At 49.1% G+C, this 25,172-nt stretch overlaps 1 protein-coding gene across 1 annotated transcript in view; it reads right to left on the bottom strand.

Moving 5' to 3' along the window:
• HIVEP3 (HIVEP zinc finger 3) overlaps positions 1–25,172 on the bottom strand; it is a 185,708-nt gene that overhangs the window by 60,284 nt on the left and 100,252 nt on the right. Inside the window, exon 5 of the mRNA XM_058856761.1 lies at positions 12,993–13,087. The gene's annotated coding sequence lies outside the window, so the exon portion shown is untranslated. The remainder of the gene's footprint in view (positions 1–12,992; positions 13,088–25,172) is intronic.

Raw genomic sequence — 25,172 nt, 5'->3', positions numbered from 1 at the left:
TTTATCAAAGTAAGAACCTGGAGCTCCTGCCTGTGCCTGGGATGGAACAGCCATTCCAAGACTGAAATGCCAGTTTATAACCCAGGAACTCTGGTGCTGCCTTTTCCTTGCTCCATTTCTTCAGACAGTGCCACTTCCTGACATTTCCCTTCCCGTTATCCCTGCCAGGGTTTGAGGGCTCCAAATGGGAACAGAGCTCAGGATGCAGCCAGGAGGACAAAGCCACACAAGTGAGGCCACCCCAACACCTGAATGTCACAGGGGGAGCGGGGCAAAGGATGAGCAGGAGGATTCACCCCAGGAGAGACCCCCAGCCTCACCCCATTCCCAACAAAACCCCATTCCCACACTGTGGAATGGTGATCTGTGTGTGGAGCACACCAAGATTTGTGTTTGCTGCATCCACCTGCTGGATTTTCACTTGGACATGGAACCATGGAATGGTTTGGAGGGACCTTAAAGCTCATCCAGTCCCCAGGGACACCTCCTGCTCCTCCAGATTGCTTCCAGCCTGGCCTGGGACCCATGCCTTAAATTTTAGCTTTGATATTTTTGATATTCTGTTCTGCCCAGGTGTAGTTTAAAGCTTCATATGAAGTGCTGGTCACAGAGCAGGCAGACAAAACAATTCCTTTTTCCAGTTTGATACCAAGGACAATCATTACAAGTTTCAGGCCCAGAAGCAGAAACAACGCTGGGCTGGAGAGAGGAAACAAGGATGGGACTCCATAACCTGAAGCTGTAATTGGACAATTAACCCTGATATGCAGATGGACCAAAACTTATAAAAATGTGAGCCCTGGTGACCAGCTGTCCATTTTGTGACCATTTTTGGTCCATTTTGGATGCAGCCCTGGCCAGGCTCTTGTACTGCCCAAGGTGTGACTTTTAAGGCCTCTCAAGAAATCCCTGTTTTATTCTTTAACTCTGTCCAGCTCTGACAAGGTCAGCCTTCTCCAGGTCTCAGTTTCTGGTGATCCAGATGGCACAGAAAACATCAGGATCTTCCAGGGATGGAGCAGCCACAGGATTCACGAAAAACAACTCAGTTTTGGTGCCTTTTGCCGTTCAGATTTACTGGTGAGGGCAGAGGACCCCAAGAGCCACCAGTGAGGCCCAAAGTTACTTTCCATAAATCCCCCTGAATCAAAAGGAAACCAGTCCTAGGCCCAGTGTCCTGGCAGAATTCCAGCTGTACCTGCTGCTGCCACATCCAGGGACTGGATAAATCATCCCAACAAACCCAAGCCAGGAGCAAGGCACCACCTCCACACAGACCAGGAGAACGAGACCACCCAGGGCCACAAAACCTCCTTTTATAACCCTGCCAGACCCAGGGAATTCGTCTCCCACCATCAGCCGGTGCTGTGCACGTTTGTTATCAATCAGTCTCTAACCAGATAAGGTGTGAGCTTCTGTTTCATTAGAAACGAGCTCACACAGGTGATGAAAACACCTTGAAAACGTCTCCCAGCACTTCCCAGCTGAGCTCATCGGGGCTCAGAGCTGGAATGGCATCAAGGACATGATCTGCAGGTCGAATATTAAAGATTTCAAAGCAAATAAATACTTTTTGAAGCCATCCCTAGCAAAGGCAGTGGATATAGATCCCTGTGGATAGACATCCAGGAAATCTGGGATCACCTTCCTTCAGCTTAGCACAGGGCTGAATAAAAAATAGGCTTCAAAACTTTCATTTGGGGGGTATTTTTATAAGAATTTAAATGTGTTTGCCAAGAAAAAAATGGACAAATATTTTCCTTAACACATCTAATCGGTTTTATTTATTTAAATGTGAGTTACCTTTTTCTAAGAAATTTTAAAAAAAACAGAACTGAAACCTGCAGAGAACCCAGGGCCAGAAATTACTCATGTATTCAGCTTCTGATCCAAAAATCCTCCTGCTCTGCAGAGCCCTGAGAGGAAAAATGCTTCAAAAACCCTCCCTAGGATGAAATCTCTGATGGAACAGCTGAGATATCACAAAAAAAACCTCATTATTTCAGTGCAAGCAAGAAATTCTCAGTCAAAAATCACAAGCAGCCACACATCTGAACTTGAGATTAAGAGGCTGCTTTAAACAAAAATAAACAAACCAAATAAAAACACTTAAATGCATCAACTGCTGGCGAAGTGGATCCTCAGCCCCCTCTGACTGTGTCGGGGTAAGAAATACCATGAGGAGTTTTTGAATTTTTGTTCAGATTCCTTGATTAAATCCAGGAATCCTCACAGCTCTGCTCCCACTGGGCTTTTCCTGGTGTGCCCCAGAGCAGAACAATTATTTTTTTTTTCTCCCAAACACCATTTACCAAACACAGCCCTGAACCTTTAACCAGCAGCTCCTTCTTTGGGGGGCTGCTGCAAAGCAGCCCTGAGCACAGAGACCCCACAATAATCCCAAATAAACTGGGTCAGGACAATTCCCTGTTAAATCCACCCTCTGGAGAAGCAGCCAGCGCTGTAACAAGACCTCTGCCTCTCCCTCCATGGACAAAGCAATGTTTGGACACGAGGCAAGTCTGAAATTGCCTCCAGCCTCGTTAGGAAAGGTTAAAAAAAAATTTTAAAAGCACAAAAAAACCCCAAAAAACCCCTCTCCAGGGGCCAGCATTCCTGCCTGGCGGCTGAGCACCAAATAAAGGACAGCTGCAGGCCCTGACAGGCACGGAGCAGGGTTTTGTACAGGGCTGAGGGTTCTGGGCTCTGCAGAGTGACATTTCTGTCACAGCAGTGGGGACAGCTCGGGGTGAGAGCTCTGGGGAGGGGAGCGGGGAGATCCCAGAGCAGGGCAGCAGGGCTGGAGGGAGAGTTCTGGGGTTTGAACGGAACAACGGAACAGAGAGAGGCGCCCTGAGCACCTCCAGAGCTGGGCAGGGCACGGAAACTGGGATTTGTGCACAGGGCCAGTCATTAAACCCAACTGGTGACCAAGGAGTGACCAAGGAGTGACCAAGGAGTGACCAATGAGTGACCAAGGAGTGACCAAGGAGTGACTGATGAGTGACCAACCAGTGACCAAGGAGTGACCAACCAGTGACCAAGGAGTGACCAACCAATGACCAAGGAGTGACCAAGGAATGACCAACCAGTGACCAATCAGTGACCAATCAGTGACCAAGGAGTGACCAAGGAGTGACCAACCAGTGACCAAACAGTGACCAACCAGTGACCAACCAGCAACAAAAGAGTGACCAACCAGTGACCAAGGAGTGACCAAGGAGTGACCAACCAGTGACCAAACAGTGACCAACCAGTGACCAACCAGCAACAAAAGAGTGACCAACCAGTGACCAAGGAGTGACCAAGGAGTGACAAAGGAGTGACCAGTCGGTGACCAACCAGTGACCAAGGAGTGACCAAGGAGTGACCAACCGGTGACCAACCAATGACCAAGGAGTGACCAGCTGGTGACCAACCAGTGACCAAGGAGTGACCAACCAGTGACCAAGGAGTGACCAAGGAGTGACCAACCGGTGACCAAGGAGTGACCAAGGTGTAACCAACCAGTGACCAAGGAGTGACCAAGGAGTGACCAACCGGTGACCAAGGAGTGACCAAGGTGTAACCAACCAGTGACCAAGGAATGACCAAGGAGTAACCAACCAGTGACCAAGTGGTGACCAAGGAGTGACCAACCAGTGACAAAAGAGTGACCAAGGAGTGACCAAGGAGTGACCAAGGAGTGACAAAGGAGTGACCAGTCGGTGACCAACCAGTGACCAAGGAGTGACCAACCAGTGACCAATCAATGACCAACCAGTGACCAACCAATGACCAACCAATGACCAACCAGTGACCAAACAGTGACCAAACAGTGACCAAGTGGTGACCAACCAGTGACCAACCAGTGACCAAGGAGTGACCAAGGAGTGACCAAGTAGTGACCAACCAGTGACCAACCAATGACCAACGAGTGACCAGCCCATGACCAACCAGTGACCAACCAGTGACCAACCGGTGACCAACCAGTGACCAACCAATGACCAACCAGTGACCAACCGGTGGCGGGGTGGGAAGCTGAGGGCCAGCAGGAGCCTCCTGCCCGTGGGATGGTGTGACAGAGGCTCCTGGGTCTCCTCTGAACTCTTCAAGCTCAGTAATTCTCTCCTCGCGCCGAGCTGTGGGCAGGATGTGGTCCCACACCTCCGGCAGCACCCCGGGGCTCGGAAACCCTGCACAAAGCACAGCTTGAGGGTGGCTCAGATTCCCCCAGCAGCGCTCCAGCCCCTCGGGGTCTGGCAGGAGCCACCCAGGAGTTTCCCTGGTGCTCTCGCAGCAGCTCCGCGCGCTGTTCCATCACCCGAGGCGGTGCTGCAGGAATGGTGCTCACGCACCCCGAAACAGCCCGAGCTGAGCTGCCTGCAAGGTGCTGAATCATCCCTGAGGCTGCAGGAAACCCCAGAGCCCTCCTGAGCTGCTCACCCCACACCCACAGGGGGCAAGGCCCGGGGAACCCGAGCGGTGGGGTGACCGCGGAGGAGCTCGCTGAAATTACAGCCTTGGCTTTCCAAAAGCTGTGCAGGATTTTCCTCTCTGAGCCTTTTGAGCTCATCCACGGACAAGGAAATCTGGCCCTGCCCTGGTGGCACAGGGAGGATGCTCGGGAAGATGAGCAGAACTCTGATCTCCCACCCAAAAAGACCCAAATGTCCAACACGAGGTCTCGTGGAAGTTGTCCCTGCCCATGGTCTGTAAGTCCCTTCCAGCCCAAGCCATTCTGTGAGCCTTTGTTTTTCAAGGGTTTTGGTCCCTTTTGGGTTTGGTTTTTATTTTCTCTCCTAAAAGTCAGTTTGGAAGATCCCATTCCTTCCCCAAATGTGTCAGTCTCACACCCACAGCTGGAGTTCAAGGGCTCAGAACTTAATCACCCAAATTAACCAGAAAATCACGCCCTTAATCAGAAAATAATCACCCAAAATGCCTTAAATTAAACAGGATCATAGCACAAGGGATTGTTTGTTTGCTCAGGGGGCAGAATAACCCATGCAGGTCTCAGCTTTTGCTTTGTGAGCTGTGCAGGAGCCTCCTTAAGCTCCTCAAAGTCACCACCAGCAATGAACTGGAGTGAAATTTGAAATTTGGAGAGAGCATTGCTCTTGGGAACCCCTCTCTCAGCCCCAGACTAACACTGGATAACGCTGATGCTCGTGTTTATGGGGCACTGCAGACAGGGAATTTCAGCAAAAAAAAAAAACAACTCTGCTGCAGTCAAGGCCCTTGATTTTTTTGAGGAAAATAGGAAAAAGTCCTGATTTAAAGTCTACAAACGGTGGCAGAAGCAGCAGCTCTCAGTGAGGATGTTCTGGTGATCGATTTCTTCTCTGCTAAGATTCTGTTCCCTTTTTTTCTAGGTTTTTTTTTGTCTGGCTTCACTACCCAGACCTCTAAAATTCAACACCAGATGTTTTTATTGTTGTTGCTGGTTTTGCTCTTGAAAGAAGAAATACCCCAAACCCCAAAGATCTCTGTGGGCCCTCCTTAAACCCAGCAATTCTTGTTGTAATTCACCTACAACCGCTGCTGGAGATCTGTCTGGGGTATGAGAAACACGTCCTGCATTCCCAAACCGTGGGGAATTCTTGGAAACCTGCTCCTCTTTAATCAGATTTTTCCACATCTCACACAAACCCTCAGGCTGCAGCTGGGCCTGTGGTCTGCACAGGCCAACTGTGACGCTCTGGAATGGGTTTGGATGAGCAGCAATGGTCAGAAACCAGAAACCAGCACGATTTTCTCTGGTCATGGAGGGCCCACAGTGCAGAAGGTCGAACCAAAAAAACAAAAAGCTTGGAGGGGTTTTATTTCCCTGGGGTTTTTCGTTTTCACTCTGAGTGTCATTTCCTTAATGAAGATGAATGAAGGAAACACCGTTTTAAAGAGCCTGACCCCTTGCAAATAAAACCAGTTCCCCTCTGCTCAGCCTCAGCCTCGGGCACCCTTTTGCCTTGGTAACAATTCTCATTTTTCAGCTGTTTCTGCTGCCTTTGAGGCAGCTATTCCTGAAATGCACGGCAAATCAGGTCAGAATTAGCCCAAAATTGACCCTCTGCTCCTTTCCCAGTTCAGAGCTAAACGAATTTACCGAGCAGCACTTGCGATCCCAGGCTCCCAAGTCCAAGGCCAGCGAATCCTGGGCAGGCTCACAAAGCCAGGATTCCCTGGGTGCAGCTGAAACCCAGGGCCCTGGAGCAGCAGTGCCTGACAGAGCTCAGCCCTGACGTCCTGTTTTGCCTGCTTTGATCACGATAAGCCTCTCTTTTTTTTTTTCCATTCACGGCGTAAACAAGCAGCCATGGTTTCCTCCCACCTCCTTTCCCTCCGGCTGCACGGTGCAGCCTCCTCACCTCATCCAGGAGGCACTTCCAGGAGGATCTCTGCCCTCTCAGCAGGCTGGGGCACCCCAGAAAGCTCAGAGGAGAGTTCCTGAGGGTGCTGTCACCCCCTGAAAGGCACCTTCACCCCAGGAAGTGTCCAGACCCACACCCAACGCTGTGGAGGATCCCACTGGGGGTTGTTGGCATCACCACACGACTTTCCAGCCCTTTGATGGTTTTCCTGTTGTTCTGCACATCTCCACAGGGCCAGCACTTGTGGCCATCTCTGCTGTGCTCGGGGTGGGGCTTTTGGGGTGGCCTGGGTGGGGACAGGAGCGGGGCTGGGTGATCCTGGGGGTCCCTCCCTGCTCAGGAGGTGCCGTGAGTGTCAGAGCTGGGGCACATGGGGTGTCAGTGCAGCCTCCAATCTCAGCTGCCTCAAAAGTGTCAAAACTGCCCCAAATCTGCCCCTCAGCACTTCAGAGGGGCAGAAAAGCCTCTTTGGCAACCTCAGAGCTTGGTACAACCTCCCCTGGACCCTGACTGGGCCACAGCTCTGGCTCAGATTCTGGTTCCCTTTGCTTGGGGACGTCAGTGAGGGCACAGGGCAGGTTCCCTTGCCCAGGTGAGGGCACAGGGCAGGTTCCCCGTGGCCAGGTGAGGGCACAGGGCAGGTCCCCTTGTCCAGGTGAAGGCACAGGGCAGGTTCCTCGTGGCCAGGTGAGGACACAGGGCAGGTTCCCTTGCCCAGGTGAGGGCACAGGGCAGGTTCCCTTGCCCAGGTGAGGGCACAGGGCAGGTTCTCTTGTCCAGGTGAGGGCACAGGGCAGGTTCCCCTTGCCCAGGTGAGGGAACAGGGCAGGTTCCCTTGGCCAGGTGAGGGCACAGGGCAGGTTCCCTTTGGCCAGGTGAGGGCACAGGGCAGGTTCTCTTGCCCAGGTGATAACACAGGGCAGGTTCCCCCTGCCCAGGTGAGGGCACAGGGCAGGTTCCCCATGGCCAGGTGAGGACACAGGGCAGGTCCCCTTGCCCAGGTGAGGACACAGAGAAGGTTTCCATGCCCAGGTGATAACACAGGGCAGGTCCCCTTGCCCAGGTGAGGACACAGGGCAGGTTCCCTTGGCCAGGTGAGGTCACAGGGCAGGTTCCCTTGCCCAGGTGAGGGCATAGGGCAGGTTTCCATGCCCAGGTGAGGGCACAGGACAGGTTCCCATGCCCAGGTGAGGGCACAGGACAGGTTCCCTTGCCCAGGTGAGGACACAGGGCAGGTTCCCCTTGTCCAGGTGAGGGCACAGGGCAGGTTCCCTTGGCCAGGTGAGGACACAGAGAAGGTTTCCATGCCCAGGTGAGGGCACAGGTTCCCTCAGTGAGGCCACAGGACACCCTGGATTGTTCCTGAAGAGGAAGGAGCCAAGCACAACCTGCTTGCTCAGCCCTGGGCCCACCACTGGCAGCACAGAACCTTTTGTGGGTGCAGCAAAGGTGACCTGGGTGGAGTGAAGGGCTGGAGCTGAACTGGATCATCCTTGGGGGCCCCTCCAGCTCAGGATATTCTGTGATCCTGATTGCTTTTCCATCACTTCCCAGCTGCAGAGGGTTGTGCTGGTAGTGCCACATTAGGAGCTGTCCCCAGATCCTTGCTGGTCCCACAGGGACAGTGGCACCTCCCTGTCAGTGGCCTCTCAAACCAAAACTTTGCACCAGAGCCCGTTTCAGCCCCAGGATTGGCTCTCAGAAACCAAAACCTTTCCCCAAAATCACACAGAGCCTTTTCTCCTCGCTTTTTAGTGGGAAATGTTGGCACTTCCAAAACATTCCTCTCTTCAAACCCTGGCATCTTACACTATGCTGGCAGGGAGGTGTTAAGACCAATTTTGGGCTTCCTTCCCTGTTTTTTTTCAGTGTTTTCTCTCAGCTTGGTGCTGTGCAGGAGTCCTGGGGAGGGTGTGAAGTGTGTGTCCCTCCGGAGCGTCTCACTGCTCTGACATCAGCCCGTACCAGCACACAGGGGATGTTTTTTGAGCGAGGTACCACGCACTATTTTAAGCAGCTTCTAAAAATAAATCCCTGCCCAAGCTGCTGTTGTGGTAGCAATGTTTTATCTCTTAATTGGGGCTGTTTGCTGAGGGTGATTCATAGAAAGGAGCTGAGCTTTCCAAGTTTTACCCTGAGGTGAAACGGCGGAGGTGATTTGCTGATTGTAACAGAGGCCTGCGCAGGCAGGAGGAAGTTTTGGATTTTCTCCACATTTTTTTTTTTTTTGTTTCTTTTTCCCTAAGGCTGAAGTGTCACATTAAACACTGGACAAGCTCTTTCTCCTGGAGGTGTCTGGGAGGTGGCAGGGCACGTTCTGAGCGGGGACAGTGACCCACAGAGCTCTGGAGAGTCGATGGCGTTGTCGCATCGAATGAGAGATAATGGCTGAGGGAAGGAATGGGGAAGGAGATGATTCCTCTGGGAATTCAAGTGGAGATTTAAAACCTGTGTGTGCTCAGAGCTGTGGGGAAGAAGTGGTGGTGGAAGGCGTTCCATGATTATCTAAGGAGCAGGAGATAACTCAGCCTTCCCACAGTGTCACCTAATTCCTCCTGAGAGTGGCCAGTCCTGGGCCCCTCACTGCAAACAGGACCTGGAGGGGCTGGAACGAGTCCAGGACAGGGAACAGAGCTGGGAAAGGGCTGGAGAATCCCTGAGGGAGCTGGGAAGGGGCTGGAGAATCCCTGAGGGAGCTGGAAACGGGCTGGAGAATTCCTGAGGAAGCTGGGAAAGGGCTGGAGAATTCCTGAGGGAGCTGGGAAGGGGCTGGAGAATCCCTGAGGGAGCTGGGAAGGGGCTGGAGAATTCCTGAGGGAGCTGGGAAGGGGCTGGAGAATTCCTGAGGGAGCTGGGAAGGGGCTCAGGCTGGAGCAAAGGAGGCTCAGGGGGAATTTCTGGCTCTGCACAAGTCCCTGGCAGGAGGGGACAGCCGGGGGGATTTGGGATCTGCTCCCAGGAACAGGGACAGGAGGAGAGGGAGCGGCCTCAGGCTGGGCCTGGGGAGGCTCAGGGGGGACAGCAGCAGGAATTTCCCCATGGAAAGGGGATCAGGGCTTGGCAGGGGTTGCCCAGAGAGGTTTGGAGTGCCCAGCCCTGGAGGTGCTCCAATAACGAGTGGATGGCCCCATGGGCCCAGTGGGATTTGGCCCAAGTTTGAATTTGGTGATTTGGAGGAGTTTCCCAGCATTTGGGATGCTGTGAGCAGGAAAATCAAAGGGCAAAGAGCAGCCCTGCGAGTTCGGAAGGTGACGAGGACCAGGCTCTGTCATCACCCCTGGGCCCTCATCCCCATCCTCATCCTCATCCCCTGCTCCTTCAGCCTGGCCTAACCCAAAGCCATTCCAGACCCTGCAAGGAATTCCATCCAAAGCGGGAGTGGAGGGGCTGGGGCTGATGGAAAATTCCCTCCTGTGGCAGCTCCAGCCCTCCCTCCACACGGATCCGTCTGGGCAGGAGCGAGGAATCGTCTGGGATAAAATCCCAGCAGCTTTTCCAGGGATGGGAAACAGCGAGGGGAAGATGCAGCAGGGAAGGGAGGAGAAAAGGCAGGGGCAGAAGAAAAAGAGAGAGAAAAGAGGGAAAAGAGGGAAAAGAGGGAAAAGAGGGAAAAGAGGGAAAAGAGGGAAAAGAGGGAAAAGAGGGAAAAGAGGGAAAAGAGGGAAAAGAGGGAAAAGAGGGAAAAGAGGGAAGAAAGGGAAGAGAGGGAAGAGAGGGAAGAGAGGGAAAAGAGGGAAAAGAGGGAAAAGAGGGAAAAGAGGGAAAAGAGGGAAAAAAGAGGGAAAAGAGGGAAAAAAAGAGGGAAAAAAAGAGGGAAAAAAAGAGGGAAAAAAAGAGGGAAAAAAAGAGGGAAAAGAGGGAAAAGAGGGAAGAGAGGGAAAAGAGGGAAAAGAGGGAAGAGAGGGAAGAGAGGGAAGAGAGGGAAGAGAGGGAAGAGAGGGAAGAGAGGGAAGAGAGGGAAGAGAGGGAAGAGAGGGAAAAGAGGGAAGAGAGGGAAGAGAGGGAAGAGAGGGAAGAGAGGGAAGAGAGGGAAAAGAGGGAAGAGAGGGAAGAGAGGGAAGAGAGGGAAAAGAGGGAAAAGAGGGAAAAGAGGGAAAAAAAGAGGGAAAAGAGGGAAAAGAGAGGAAAAAAGAGGGAAAAAAAGAGGGAAAAAAAGAGGGAAAAAAAGAGGGAAAAAAAGAGGGAAAAAAAGAGGGAAAAAAAGAGGGAAAAGAGGGAAAAGAGGGAAGAGAGGGAAAAGAGGGAAAAGAGGGAAGAGAGGGAAGAGAGGGAAGAGAGGGAAGAGAGGGAAGAGAGGGAAGAGAGGGAAAAGAGGGAAGAGAGGGAAGAGAGGGAAGAGAGGGAAAAGAGGGAAAAGAGGGAAAAAAAGAGAGAAAAGAGGGAAAAGAGGGAAAAAAAGAGGGAAAAAAGAGGGAAAAGAGGGAAAAAAAGAGGGGAAAAAAAGAGGGAAAAAAAGAGGGAAAAAAAGAGGGAAAAAAAGAGGGAAAAGAGGGAAAAGAGGCAGCTCTGGGTGAGGCCCAGGGTGGGAAATTACAGGAGGGGTGGTCCTGTAATTTAATTTGTAATCTGAGGGAAAGAGCCTGGTGTGGGATGGGGCAGCAGAGCAGGAGCACAACCAGGCTGCTGCCAGAGGGAGGATTTCATACAATTCCCCAAAAAAACTCCAAAAAACCACATTTGGAGACACCCAGGGAGAGCTGGGTCATCTCCAGGGGAATGGGGACAGGAAATGGATTTACTGACAATGAAAGGTGCAAGAGGAGATGGAGAATTAATGGCTCTAAATGCTGGGTGCAGCATAATTCTCCCTAAAAGCCCAACCAGCCAGAGATTTTTACATTGGCCAGGCGAAAGAACTCGAAAATATCACTAAAACTCTAAAAGGTTTCCAACAAAACTCCTTAGATGCGTTTCTATTCCGCACAAATAAAAGCCAGGCGGCCAAATTAATGCTAATTAACCTGATTAGGTTTATTGCAGGGCTAAGGATCATTCACTGGTACCACAAGGGTTTGTTTTTTTTTCCCTCTCTCCAAACAGAATTCCCTTTGTGCACCTGCTTTTAACACCACCCTGCCAGAGAGCACCTCCCAATATAATTCCATTATGGCTGGGAATTATATTCCATCCATCCATCCACCGAAATTCAGGGAATAAATACAAAACCATGCACATTAGGTACTCTCTGCAGGGATATTTAAAGCTTTTCGCCTCAAAGTAAATCAGTTTTATGTCATTAAAGCCCTTGAAAATATCAAGTTGCAAGGTTTTGCTCCCAGAACTTGGTTTCCTCTCAATGTCTTTTTAACTTTGGGCAAGGCAGGTCACGGGGAATTGGCATTTCCCACTCCAGCTCAGCCCTGGAGCCAAACTCTGGCCTCTCGTGCCTCAGTTTCCCTCCCCTGAGTATGGGAATGGCATTTCAGAGGGGCTGAAAAGCCCAATCCACGATCATCTCTAGGAACTCTGAGGTGGAAAACCATCAGGAATTTCTTTTTGTTTAAATTTAAATCGTGGATGGCACAGAGAAGGCCTGAAACCAAGAATTCTCTGACAAACACCAGGGCAAAACCCAGACTTAGACTCCTCCAGAGGGAAAAACTAGGAATTAATTAATTTTATTTGCACCTGATCACCTTTGGGGTCCTGGTTTTGTTTTCATTTCTTATTTTCTAAGCCCTGCCAGTCACAGGGACACTGTCGGCAGCCTGTGGCTCTGCCCCTTTACATTATAAATGTAATAAATCTGGTGAATAATGTAATAAATCTGGTCTATAATAAAGCTTTTATTCCTCAGAAATAAATCCTGGAATTCTTGCCATCCCCACCAAAATGAACCTGTGCAGATTCGGGATTCAGTGTTTAAAAGAGGGCAAAATTCCAAGGATATGGAGCATCCACCTGGACACCCAGAGCTGCTTTAAATCCGTGAATTAAACCCTGTTTGCATCTCTGCCCTCGGGGTCTCGGCCCCAAACCCTCCTTGGGGAACGAGGCTTTGGCCAAGGGCGGCTCTGAGGGGTCCAGGGCAGCTGGGGAGTGAAGGAAAAGCCAAAAATTCCCAAATCCACAGGGAAAAGTCGGGTTGCTGATTTTCTGAGAATGGTCATGGAACGGTTTGGGTTGGAATTAAACCCATCCAGTTCCAATCCAGGGGCTCCTTCCACCATCCCAGGCTGCTCCAGCCTGGCCTTGGGCACTGCCAGGGATCCAGGGACAGCCACAGCTGCTCTGGGAATTCCATCCCAGCCTCTCCCCACCCTCCCAGGGAACAATTCCTGCCCACCCAAATAATTTCTTCCCTTTCCCACTCCAAACCCTGCACAGAACCAGCCTTGCTCAGGCCCTGGCACCAGAAATAAACTGATTTTTCATTACAAACGTTCCAAGCTGATGAAACCCCCTCTTTGGGACACAAATCCCACCAAGACAGCACCAGCTGGGCTCCATTTTGGACCTTTTGGACCTTTTCCAAGGAAAATTAAGCACTTTAAGGGTGGATCCCAGGATATCCTGAGATGGGAGGAACCCACCAGGATCATCAAATCCAAGTCCACAACACCAAAGGGAAAATGGGAGCTCCAGCACAGTTTGGTACCTTTAAAATGGATTTGGAGGATGGAAAATAAGAATTTTTCTTACTAAAATTGCTGTGGATACCGGGCTGGGACAGGCTGCAGGTGCTTCGGAGGCCAGGATTAGGAGTCAAAATGGTCTTGATAAATTGTAGAAATGGTCTGGAAGAAACAAGAAGAGAAAAAGACACTTCAGGAACGGTGGGTGAATTGGTGAGGCAGGAATAATCAATGGCATGTTCACCAGGGAGACACGGGATTGAAAGGGGTGGGATTTTGGGAAATCTCAGGATTTCCACGGATCACAAAGTGAACAGGAGCTGAACGTGAAATAATGCAATAAAACCAAACATTTGCTGTGGTGCTGAGGCAAAATGTCCAACAAATAAACAAAGGGAACTTTCCATCTCTTTGGCCCCACTGAGGTTCCGGTGCTGGACATTTCAAACCCCAGATAAATTCCCAGTGAGGACAAGGAGAACGATCCGAGATGGATGGAGAGAGCACAGGCTGGAAATCCCGAGAGGAAAATCACATTTATGGCATCAGTTATGGTTGGAAAATCCTTCCAGGATCATCCAGTCCAACCACAAACCACGGCCACCACTAAGCCACGTCCCCAGGTGCCACATCCAGGTGTTTGTTGGACATTTCCAGGGATGGGGACTCACATTCCCAGCACGGGGATTCGTTTTGAGTGAAGACAGCAGGGAGACATCGCCCTGGCCTTCAAAGGGAAGGGATAAATCACCTTTAGGGTTTGCCAGGGGTGTCACAGCCCTAAATTGCACCAGGGAACCCAGGCTGGACACCAGGAAGTGTTTCCTGACTGGGAATTCAAGGAATTCGAGGGCTCTCCAACACTTGGATCAGGGAATTTAAGGCACAGCCCATCAGGAGGCAGCTTTACCTTGGACTGTCAATTTTCTTTGTTTCCAAGGGTAGAAAAACCCCTTAGGAAGCAACTCAGTGGCTCAATTACCCAACTTAATTAACCAAATTAACAGCTGAGGCCGTGGCCCCTGCAGCACATCACCCACACAGGCAGAGGGATCTGCCTGCACAGGGGAAAGAAGTAAAATTACATCAATTTTGTGGAGAAGAAACAGAGATTGAAGAGACCAACATGCCAACATCACCCAGAGGGCCAGGATCAATGCAGGGGGAGCCCTGCCCAGCAGAATAATCCCCAAATGACCCTTTTAATTAGAGAAAAATGGAAAAATATTCAACTCGCATCTTTGCAGGTGCCCCACGTGTGACAGGATCTCAACAGGGTTTTATTTTTGCACCAATCTGCCTTCCCACAGGGCAGAGAGACTCTTCCTTTGCGGGTGGAAGGCTCAGCAGAGCTGCTGTGATTCCTCAGCAGGAATCTGGCTGGGGGTGATGGCTCCTGAGGCACTGCCAGTGTTTTTTAGCGTTTTCCCAGAGCCCAGGGATGGATTCTGAGCAGAGGCTGCTGCAGGTCCCTCCCTGGGATGGCAGAGGGGTCCCAGCTCCGTTTGGGGACAGTTTAGGCTGGGATTGTCACCAACAAAACCTTCCTTCTGCACACCTGGGCTCAGGGAGCTTCTGGGATGAGCTGGGATTTTTCCCAGTGATCTCAAGAGGTCAAAAGGGTTCTCCCAGATCACCCCAGGGCCCAGAGAAGCTTCCCCTGGATCCCTGGAAGTGCCCAAGGCCAGGCTGGACGGGGCTGGGAGCCCCTGGGGCAGTGGGAGGTGTCCCTGCCATGGCACTGGGTGGGATTTGAGGTTCCTTCCAACCATAATTCCGTAATTCTGTGATTCCCGATCCAGTGGTTGGAGTTTGGCCTCGCAGGGTGTTGCTCTTGGGTTCCTCTGCCCTGTGTGACCTCAGCAGGGCTCCCCAGCCACAGCAGAATCTGGAATATTGATGTTTCCTTGGAAATCTGGAGGGGAATCCAGGACTGGGCTGCCCTGCACCCACTTTTGCACCTTCCTGCTCAATCTGAACAAAAGTGATGTTTTGACCGTCTCATCTTGTGGCTACACTCACCATGGTATGTGAAGATATCATGAACTTTACTGGGGACAGATTTTTTTTCAGAGCAAGCATTGAACAGGAAAGTCATCCTCAGATGGAAAGAAATTTATCAATTTATCTATCTGTGAGTAAATGAATTCCCTCCAGCTTGCAGCAGTTTCCAGGCAGAGTAGGTAGCTCTGTCACACCAGCACTCAGTAACTCCCCAGCCACAGCAGAATCTGGAATATTGATGTTTTCCTGGGAATCTGGAGGGGAATCCAGGACTGGGCTGCCCTGCCCACCAGGAGCAGCCTCGTCCTGGGAAGGGATGGAAGTTTGGGATTGGAATCTGTGGAGAGACCACTGAAGATGCCAAAAACTGCTGTGGGCAGCCCCAGCCCGGTGGGCAGGAGGATTTCCATCTCACCCCACAGGATGGGAATGGAGTGCACAGGGATGGGCTGGGAAGATCCTGAAGCATTCCCTGATCCCAGGATCACCAAGCCCTCGCTGCCACCTGGCTGTGGAGAACCTGGGAGAGATCAGTGCCAGAGCAGGCTTTTATCACGAGGGAATTTTCATTTTCATAGCAAAATATGAAATAAAATAAAATAAAATAAAATAAAATAAAATAAAATAAAATAAAATATTACGTAAAATAAAATTATAAAATAAAATATAAAATAAAATAAAACATAACATAAATAAAATATAACATAACATACATAAAATGAAAATAAAATAAAATATAACATAAATAAAATAAAATAAAACATAACATAACATAAAATAACAAAATAAAATATAACATACATAATATAAAATATAACATAAACAAAATAAAACTAAATAAAACAAAATAAAACAAAATAAAATACAACAAAATAACATAAAATAAAATAAAATATAACATACATAACATAACATAAAATATAACATAAATAAAATAAAACAAAATAAAATAAAAAAATATTGCATAAAACATAACATAAAATATAACATAATAAAATAAAATAATAAAATAAAAAAATAAAATAAAATAAAATAAAATAAAATAAAATAAAATAAAATAAAATAAAATAAAATAAAATAAAATAAAATAAAATAAAATATTACGTAAAATAAAATTATAAAATAAAATATAAAATAAAATAAAACATAACATAAATAAAATATAACATAACATACATAAAATGAAAATAAAATAAAATATAACATAAATAAAATAAAATAAAACATAACATAAAATAACAAAATAAAATATAACATACATAATATAAAATATAACATAAACAAAATAAAACTAAATAAAACAAAATAAAACAAAATAAAATACAACAAAATAACATAAAATAAAATAAAATATAACATACATAACATAACATAAAATATAACATAAATAAAATAAAACAAAATAAAATAAAAAAATATTGCATAAAACATAACATAAAATATAACATAATAAAAATAAAATAATAAAATAAAATAATAAAATAAAAAAATAAAATAAAATAAAATAAAATAAAATAAAATAAAATAAAATAAAATAAAATAAAATAAAATAAAATAAAATAAAATAAAATAAAATAAAATAAAATCAGAAGAACATTTCAGGAGCACACAGTGAGGGGGAATTTCTGTCAAATCCCTCCCTGGCTGCTGAGGCTTCTCCACTCACAGGAACACCAGTGGAAATAACTGCTGGCCTTGAACCAGCCCAACATTTCCTTCTGCATTTCTCTGCCAAGTGAAGCTGCAGCCCTGCTCAGGAGCACCCTGGGAAGCAGCAGCCAGGCTCCTGCTGCTCAGCTCCCTCTTACCTGGGAGGCATCGGCCCCTCCCGGGCTGGGAACAAAGGATTTCAGGTTGAAAGAGGGAAAAAATAACAAAAAAGGAGCAGTGCAGGCAGTGGAGATGAAGCAGCTTTAGCAGCCTCTTTTATCAGGGAGGCTTCCACCTCCAGGCAACGACCCTGGGAAAGCAGCTGGAGTTAAAAATTCATATCCCAGCCACAGCTACGAATTCCCAAAAATTCCTATTGTGCTTCCTGAGCCAGGGCAGGGTGGCAGCTCCTGGGAGCTTCTCCAGCCGTTCCTGGGGGCTGCTGGCACTGCCAGACCCACTGGGCACCCTGGGTCCCAGGGATCCAGGGACAGCCACAGCTGCTCCTGTCCCCTCCAGGGGGGTGGGAATTGGGATTGCTTCCCACCCCTTCATCCCAGCTTTTCAGAGACAGGACCTTGTGCCCTCCTTCCCTCACAAAACCTGCCTGGAGCTCCATCATTTTCATGGCATCGAGTGACCTCCTGAGGATCTGGAGCCTGATGAGGTCAGAAGTGGAGATTTGCAGGAGAATCCAGAGAAATTCCCCTTTTCCAGCTGCTCATCCCTGCTTTCAGAGCACCACAAACTGCTGGAATCCCTTTTCCTGCTCGCTGGCTCCCCTCAGACCACGGCCCCAGGCTCCTCCATGGCCCCTTGCAGCCTGGGAACGTGGAAACAAATGGGAATGCTGGGCTTGGGAAAGGTGCATGGAAAATAAAGAGCCAGGAGGGAGCTGCCCAGAAGGAGAGGCTGGGGCAGCTCCCTTCAGCCTTCTGCTCCTCCTTTTTTGTGGGATAAAAGCTTCCAAAGCTGTTTGGATGAGAAATCCCTGTTTGGGGGTTGAGAAGAGCTCTGTGAAGCTCAGCATGGAGCTGTGGCAGTGGCTCTGAGCAGGGCAGCAGCTCAGCATCTCCATCTGCCCTGCATCCCAAACATCCCCCCAGCACAAGAGGTGGCCAAATAAACGAGCAGCTCGAAGCATCCAGGCTCTTGATTCTGAGCTGAAAACAGGGCCCAGCCAAGCTGAAACCCTCAGGAGGTGACAGCGCTGAGGAGCTGAATCCCTGCAGTGGCCATTCACCCACTAAGATGGAAAAAAACCCAAAACTCCCCCATTTCTGTGTGATTTACCCTTGATGAGAGGAAGAAGCTGCAAAGGGCCATTTCTCCTGAGCTTAACTGCATCCAGTGCTCCTAAGGGTGAGGGGAAAGAGCCCTTCGTGAGCCAAAACCAAAAAAAAAAGTGAATCTATTGTAGTGCAGCATCCTCAAAGCTTTGCTCCCCACACCCTCAAGTGTGAAATCAGAGATTTTTTTTTTTCTCAGCAATGCTTTTTGCTCATTTCCTGCCCGGCCTCTCGTGCTTTGAGCGATGAATCAGGATGAATTAACATCAGGGGCAAGATTAGGATCGTGCCTGAGCACAGCTTTGCTGTCATCTTCATTCCCTGTCATTTTCCAGGGAATTAAAGCCAGGCCTTGTCATGATGGGCTGACCACGGTCACCAGGGCAGGCCCAGTCCCACCTCTCCTTCTGGGCATCTCCCTCCTGGCTCTTTATTTTCCATGCACCTTTCCCAAGCCCAGCATTCCCATTTGTTTCCACGTTCCCAGGCTGCAAGGGGCCATGGAGGAGCCTGGGGCCGTGGTCTGAGGGGAGCCAGCGAGCAGGAAAAGGGATTCCAGCAGTTTGTGGTGCTCTGAAAGCAGGGATGAGCAGCTGGAAAAGGGGAATTTCTCTGGATTCTCCTGCAAATCTCCACCTCTGACCTCATCAGGCTCCAGATCCTCACGAGGTCACTCGATGCCATGAAAATGATGGAGCTCCAGGCAGGTTTTGTGAGGGAAGGAGGGCACAAGGTCCTGTCTCACCACCCTCCAAGAGCTGAGCTCTCCCAGCCTGGCCAGCAGTAACTCAACCCCCATGGCTGAAATCCCTCACAATTCCCATCTCCCTGGCCAGGAATTTCCCACATTTTCACCATTTCTGTGCCACCAGTCCTTTCCTCCATCCTCCTCACCAAATCCTTAACCCCACTCCTGCCACCGACTCCATCGGTACGGAGCACAGCAGAGATTGGGGTTTTTTTTGCATTTTTCTCCTTTTTCCCTTATCAGAGAGATCTAAAAACCCAAAAAGCATCGAATTCTCCTGGGTGCACAGAGGTTGTGCTGCGCTTTTGCTGGATGACACCAAAGAACCACAAGAGCAGAGCCCCAGGGAGGCCAAGGGCTGATGCAAACGGAAAAGAAGGCAGCGAAAGGAAGTCGTTCTGTCGGGCTTTGTTCTTTCAGGGGCTTTTTGGGGTGGCTTCTTTCCATAGAAAGTTTCCACTGCAGTTTTTGAAATGAAACTTGGGTGTATTTTTGCCCTCGGAGACGTGTCAGAGTAACAGCACAGAGCTGTGCCCAGGCCCAGGGTCTGGAACAGAGTGAAAAGACAAGGAATGTCCCCAAAAACCATCCCTGAGTCATTTTCTGCAGTTAAAATCTGGGAAAAAAGTCAAAATATCATTCAGGAAAGCCACTGGAGAGGTTTTAGTGGTGACAGAATTTTCAGGGTGCAATGAGAGCCAGACCTGCACAGGCAGAATTCCTTGTGGGATGGAGAAAAGTGGAGGGAACCCCAGGAAAAGTGGAGGGAACACCAGGAAAAGTGGAGGGAACCCCAGGAAAAGGGGAGGGAACACCAGGAAAAGTGGAGGGAACCCCAGGAAAAGTGGAAGGAACCCCAGGAAAAGGGGAGGGAACACCAGGAAAAGGGGAGGGAACACCAGGAAAAGGGGAGGGAACACCAGGAAAAGTGGAGTGAACACCAGGAAAAGTGGAGGGAACATCAGGAAAAGTGGAGAGAACACCAGGAAAAGGGGAGGGAACACCAGGAAAAGTGGAGGGAACACCAGGAAAAGGGGAGGGAACCCCAGGAAAAGTGGAAGGAACCCCAGGAAAAGGGGAGGGAACACCAGGAAAAGGGGAGGGAACACCAGGAAAAGTGGAGGGAACACCAGGAAAAGTGGAGTGAACCCCAGGAAAAGTGGAGGGAACACCAGGAAAAGTGGAGGGAACACCAGGAAAAGTGGAGGGAACACCAGGAAAAGTGGAGGGAACCCCAGGAAATCCCTCCAAAAGGGCTCATCCCATCACTTGGGGGCTGCACAAACATCCCCGCGCTGTCAGCTCCAAACCCTCCTTCCCAGGATGCAGAATTTCATGGAATCACCTCAATTTTGAGCTCCAGGGGGGCTCAGTCATGAGGGAAAACCAAAATTCAAGCTCTGCCAGATCTTCCAAACCCTGAGCCTGAGAATCTGGGGGATCTGGGGATGAATCCAGGGGATCTGGGGATGAATCCAGGGGTTTTGGGGATGAATCCAGGGGATCTGGGGATATTTCCAGGGGTTTTGGGAACACCTCTGAGCATTTGGGGATGCTCCAAGGGATTTGGGGATGCTTCCAAGGGATTTGGGGATGCCTCCAGGGCATTTGGGGATTCTCCAGCAGTTCTAGGGATGCCTCCAGGGGTTTTGGGGATGCTCCAGGGGATTTAGGGATGCGCTGCCACCTTCCCCCGGGCAGGCTGAGCAGCAAAGGACATAAACCAGATTTTCCTACAGCAGATTCCCCAGCCCACCCTGGAACCTTCCAAAGGGGTTAAAATAAAGAGGGGTTAAATAAAAAAAGGAGTTAAATAAAAAAGGTATAAATAAAAAAAGGGTTAAATAAAAAAGGGTTAATTATAAAAAAGGGGTTAAATAAAAAAAAGATGTTAAATAAAAAAGGGGGTTAAATAAAAAAAGGGTTAATTATAAAGGGATTATATTAAAAACGGGTTAATTATAAAAAAGGGGTTAAATAAAAAAGGCATTAAATATTAAAAAAGGGGTTAAATAAAAAAAGGGTTAAATATAAAAAGGGGATTAAATATAAAAAAAGGGGCTAAATATAAAAAAGGGGTTAAATACCATGGCCAGCACGGGGTTCTGCTGGAAAAATGACTCACAGGAAGGATGGCAACAAAGCATCGCCATAAAATATTCAACAGACCCGGTCTGCCCAGGGCTGGAGAATAAAACCCGGGGTAAGTGGACCTGGGCTGGTTCCCAGAGGTGCTGCTGGTCCTGCGGGGCCGGGAGCAGCTGGCAGCGCCCGCCGATCGTTGGCTGCAAATTACGGCCCCGCATTTAATTAAAATTTCATCGCGGCCATTCCCAGCAGCTCCTCCCGGGACGGGCTGGGCAGGAGCAGCGGAGCCAGGGGCATCCAGAAAGAGCTCCCCGGGAGGAAGGGAAATGTGGGATTTGAGGGTTTGGGGTTGGGTGTGGGGGCTCTGAGGTCATTCCCAACACCAGACTGGGGGGCTCTGCTTGGACTCATGAAATGGAATCATTGATAACCATAAATCGTAAAATCCCGGAGTGGTTTGGGTGGGAAGGGGCTCTAAAGTCATCCCATTCCACGGGCAGGGACAGATCCCACTGTCCTTGGGCTCCAGCCTGGCCTTGGGCACTGCCAGGGATCCAGGGACAGCCACAGCTTCTCTTCTTCCCCACCCTCACAGAGAAGAATTCCTCCCTGATATCACATCTAAACCCATCCTCATTTAGTTTAAACTCCTTCTCTCTTGTCCTGTCCCTCCAGGCCTTGTCCCCAGCCCCTCTCCAGCTCTCCTGGAGCCCCTGCAGGCCCTGGAGGGGGCTCTGAGCTCTCCCTGGAGCTTCTCCTCTCCAGCTGAGCACCCCCAGCTCTCCCAGCCTGGCTCCAGAGGGGCAGAGGACCCAAGAACCAGACCCAAGAGCTGCCCTGGCCATTTGCACCCCAAAAAGCTCCAAATTCCCCGTTTCATTCCCCATGGCAGAGACCCTTTAGGTGCAATCCCAACCCAGCAGGAGGATCTGGATACCCAATGGAGAATCTTTAATGATCTGTGCTGGTTTTGCCCTAAAAAGAGGAAAGATCCCACTCCCAGTTTGGCACTGGGAGGCCTCAGGGAGGTGGAGGGACAGGCCCTGGTGCTTTCAGGGCTGGAGCAGAATCCCCCAGAGCTGCTCTGAGCACTCCACCCTGCCCAGATCCTGCACAGCTTCAGCTGGAGGCTGGACAGGAGCACAAAACCATCGTTTACCCCACCCTGCACCTTTTTTTACTGCTGCCTTCTATAAAACCAAGTGTGAAAACAACCACAAGTGTGAGAGACTCAGCAGCTCTGGGGCTTGCACACAAATCCCATCCGTCCCAGAGGGTCTGGAAGTGATCAGAGATCCCCTAAGTGCTGCAAGGGAAGAAGAAAATCCCACAAATATCTCCGAGGTGTCTCCTTCTGGGTCACAGCAATCCTGAACCCATGAGCCAAACTACACAGGCAGGGAGGGAAACAGCCACATCCATGAGAACTAATGCTGGATCACAGCAGATTATCCTAAATGTCAGTGCCCTGCTGCCAGGCCACCCTTAATCCTTAAAAAAAATAGGAAGAAAAGCTGCAAAACAAGCCCAAACATCCTCAGCTTCTGCTTTTAGGGAAGCTCCCTGCAGGAAGCCCTGGAGCACAAGGCCCAAGGAAAGCAGAAATTTTCCTGCTGGGGCACAAATGAGGAGAAAAATCCAACACATCCCTGGCCACAGCTGGAGGAAAAAGAGGCTCCTGCTCACAGCAGGGCCAGGAGGGATTCACAGCATCCTCTGTCCTGCTCAGGGCTCTGGGGGAAGCAGCAATTTGGGCTGGAAGATGAGGGTAGAGCTCCAAAGCTGCCGAGGTGTCCAGGGAGGCTTCACCCCCCTGAGCAGCTCCTCGGGAAGTCAGGGCAGGCAGAGGCAGAGAGTGATGGATGCAAAATTAAAAGCTGGATAAATAATTAATTGCTGAGGTCATCAGATTGGAGGAATGTGTGTCCATCTGGCTCTCCCGGAGCGGGGAGGGCTCCGTTTCACCGGGGCTGAGGTGGGGCTGCCAGCACCGTAATTCCTGCCACATCCAGCAGCATCCATAAATCACCCCGGAGTGCTGGCACGGCCTGGGGAGCGTTAAGCAAACAGAAAACCCCCAGAGAGCCCAAAATAAAGCGAGAGGCGACTTATTAAGGTAATTATTAAAATGCAAACCATCAAATATGTACAGCAGACAAAGCTGCCTTCCTGTTCAGCCTCTGGGTGACAAAGAACCCCCTGAAGTGCCACAAATAAAACACCCCAACCCACCTGGGGTAACCCTTTCCCTTCCCTCTGCCGGCCAGGGTGAGCTCCCTGGAGCTGGGACCACGCAGTTTTCCTGGGAATGTGTGAATTCCAGCCAGGGATGATGATTCTAAATCAGTGGTGAACAGCAATGAAGGGGAAATTGCAGAGATCTGGAGCATCCTCCCAACCCATCTGAGAGCAGTGAAATCAATGGGATCCAGAGATCCAGAGATCCCAACCCATCTGTGAGCAGGAAATCGATGGGATCCAGAGATCCAGAGCTTCCAACCCATCCATGAGCAGTGAAATCAATGGGATCCAGAGCTCCCAGCCCATCTGAGAGCAGGAAATCAATGGGATCCAGAGCTCCCAACTCATCTGAGAGCAAGAAAAGATGGGATCCAGAGATCCAGAGATCCCAACCCATCCATGAGCAGTGAAATCAATGGGATCCAGAGCTTCCAACTCATCTGAGAGCAAGAAAAGATGGGATCCAGAGATCCAGAGCTCCCAACCCATCCATGAGCAGTGAAATCAATGGGATCCAGAGCTCCCAACCCATCCATGAGCAGGAAAAGATGGGATCCAGAGATTCAGAGATCCCAACCCATCCATGAGCAGGAAAAGATGGGATCCAGAGATTCAGAGATCCCAACCCATCCATGAGCAGGAAAAGATGGGATCCAGAGATCCAGAGATCCCAACCCATCCATGAGCAGTGAAATCAATGGGATCCAGAGCTCCCACCCCATCTGAGAGCAGGAAAAGATGGGATCCAGAGATCCAGAGATCCCAACCCATCCATGAGCAGGAAAATCAATGGGATCCACAGCTCCCAACCCATCTGAGAGCAGGAAAAGATGGGATCCAGAGATCCAGAGATCCCAACCCATCCATGAGCAGGAAAAGATGGGATCCAGAGATCCAGAGCTCCCAACCCATCCATGAGCAGGAAAAGATGGGATCCAGAGCTGCTGGATGCTCCCCCTGGGGAAACCACGGCGCTGCCGTCTCCCAGCTCGGGCTCAGATCCCGGTTCTGATCAACACAAAGAGGAGCACAAAGCGTTTTCTGCCAGGTGGGGGCCAGACCCAAACCCCACAGGCAGCAGGGCAGGAATTCAAACCACAATCCCAAAGCAGCTCCAGCCCAGGGAGACTGCAGAGCAACCAGCAGCTCACCTGGGACTTCCCCTTCCCTTCCTCAAAGCCCTAAAACCTGCAAAATGCATCCTAAAACCCACAAAATTCATCCTAAACCTGCAAAATGCATCCCAAAACCTGCAAAATGCATCCTAAACCATGAATAATGAATCCCAAAACCCGCAAAATGCATCCCAAAACCCACAAAATGTATCCTAAACCTGCAAAATGCATCCCAAAACCCGCAAAATGCATCCTAAACCCTGAATAATGAATCCTAAAAGCTGCAAAATGCATCCCAAAACCTGCAAAATGCATCCTAAACCTGCAAAATGAATCCCAAAAGCTGCAAAATTCACCCCAAAACCTGGGTAATGCAAATAAATAATAAACAATAAGAAATAAAAATAATAGATCATAAAAATAATATAAAATATATAGACATATATGTAATAATATATAATTAATAATAAGTAAAAATATATAATTAGTAATATAAAATTAATATATTATAATATATGATAATATATATAAAATAGATATAACATGTATATAAAATAGATATAACATGTATGTAAAATATATATAATATATGTAAAATACATATTATATATAATATATAAGAAGATATAATCCATAATATTATATGATAATATATATTATATATCTTATGTATAAAATATATACAATATAAGTAAAATATATGTAATATTTATATCTAGATATAATAAATATATTATTATAATAATATTAAATAGCATAAATCCCATCCATCCCATTCCCATCCCTCTCACATTCCTCCACTCCAGGGCCCCGAGAACACCCCCCTGTCTCTTCAAACTTTTCCCCCTCTTCAAAACGAGAACTGATTTATTTTATTTTCCCCCCTGAAGCAGCAGCAGAGTCCCAGCACCGACCCCCCTCTCTTCTCTGCCGTTTCCCTTCAGCTGTTCCTCGCCTCCCTGGGAATCAGAGCCAGCAAAAACCTCCTGCAAACGCTGTTCCCAATTAAAGGGAGCCCTTATGAAACCGCCATCGCAGCCACTTGCTGGAGACATTTCTCCCCAGAAGAGCTCGCAGCGTTTCCTTGATGAACCCCCAAGCACAACAGTTTC

Source organism: Poecile atricapillus, chromosome 24 (genome assembly GCF_030490865.1).
Source record: "Poecile atricapillus isolate bPoeAtr1 chromosome 24, bPoeAtr1.hap1, whole genome shotgun sequence".
NCBI classification, from domain to species: domain Eukaryota; kingdom Metazoa; phylum Chordata; class Aves; order Passeriformes; family Paridae; genus Poecile; species Poecile atricapillus.
Note: the sequence above shows the minus strand (reverse complement) of the source record. Positions and strands in the feature narration are given on the sequence as shown.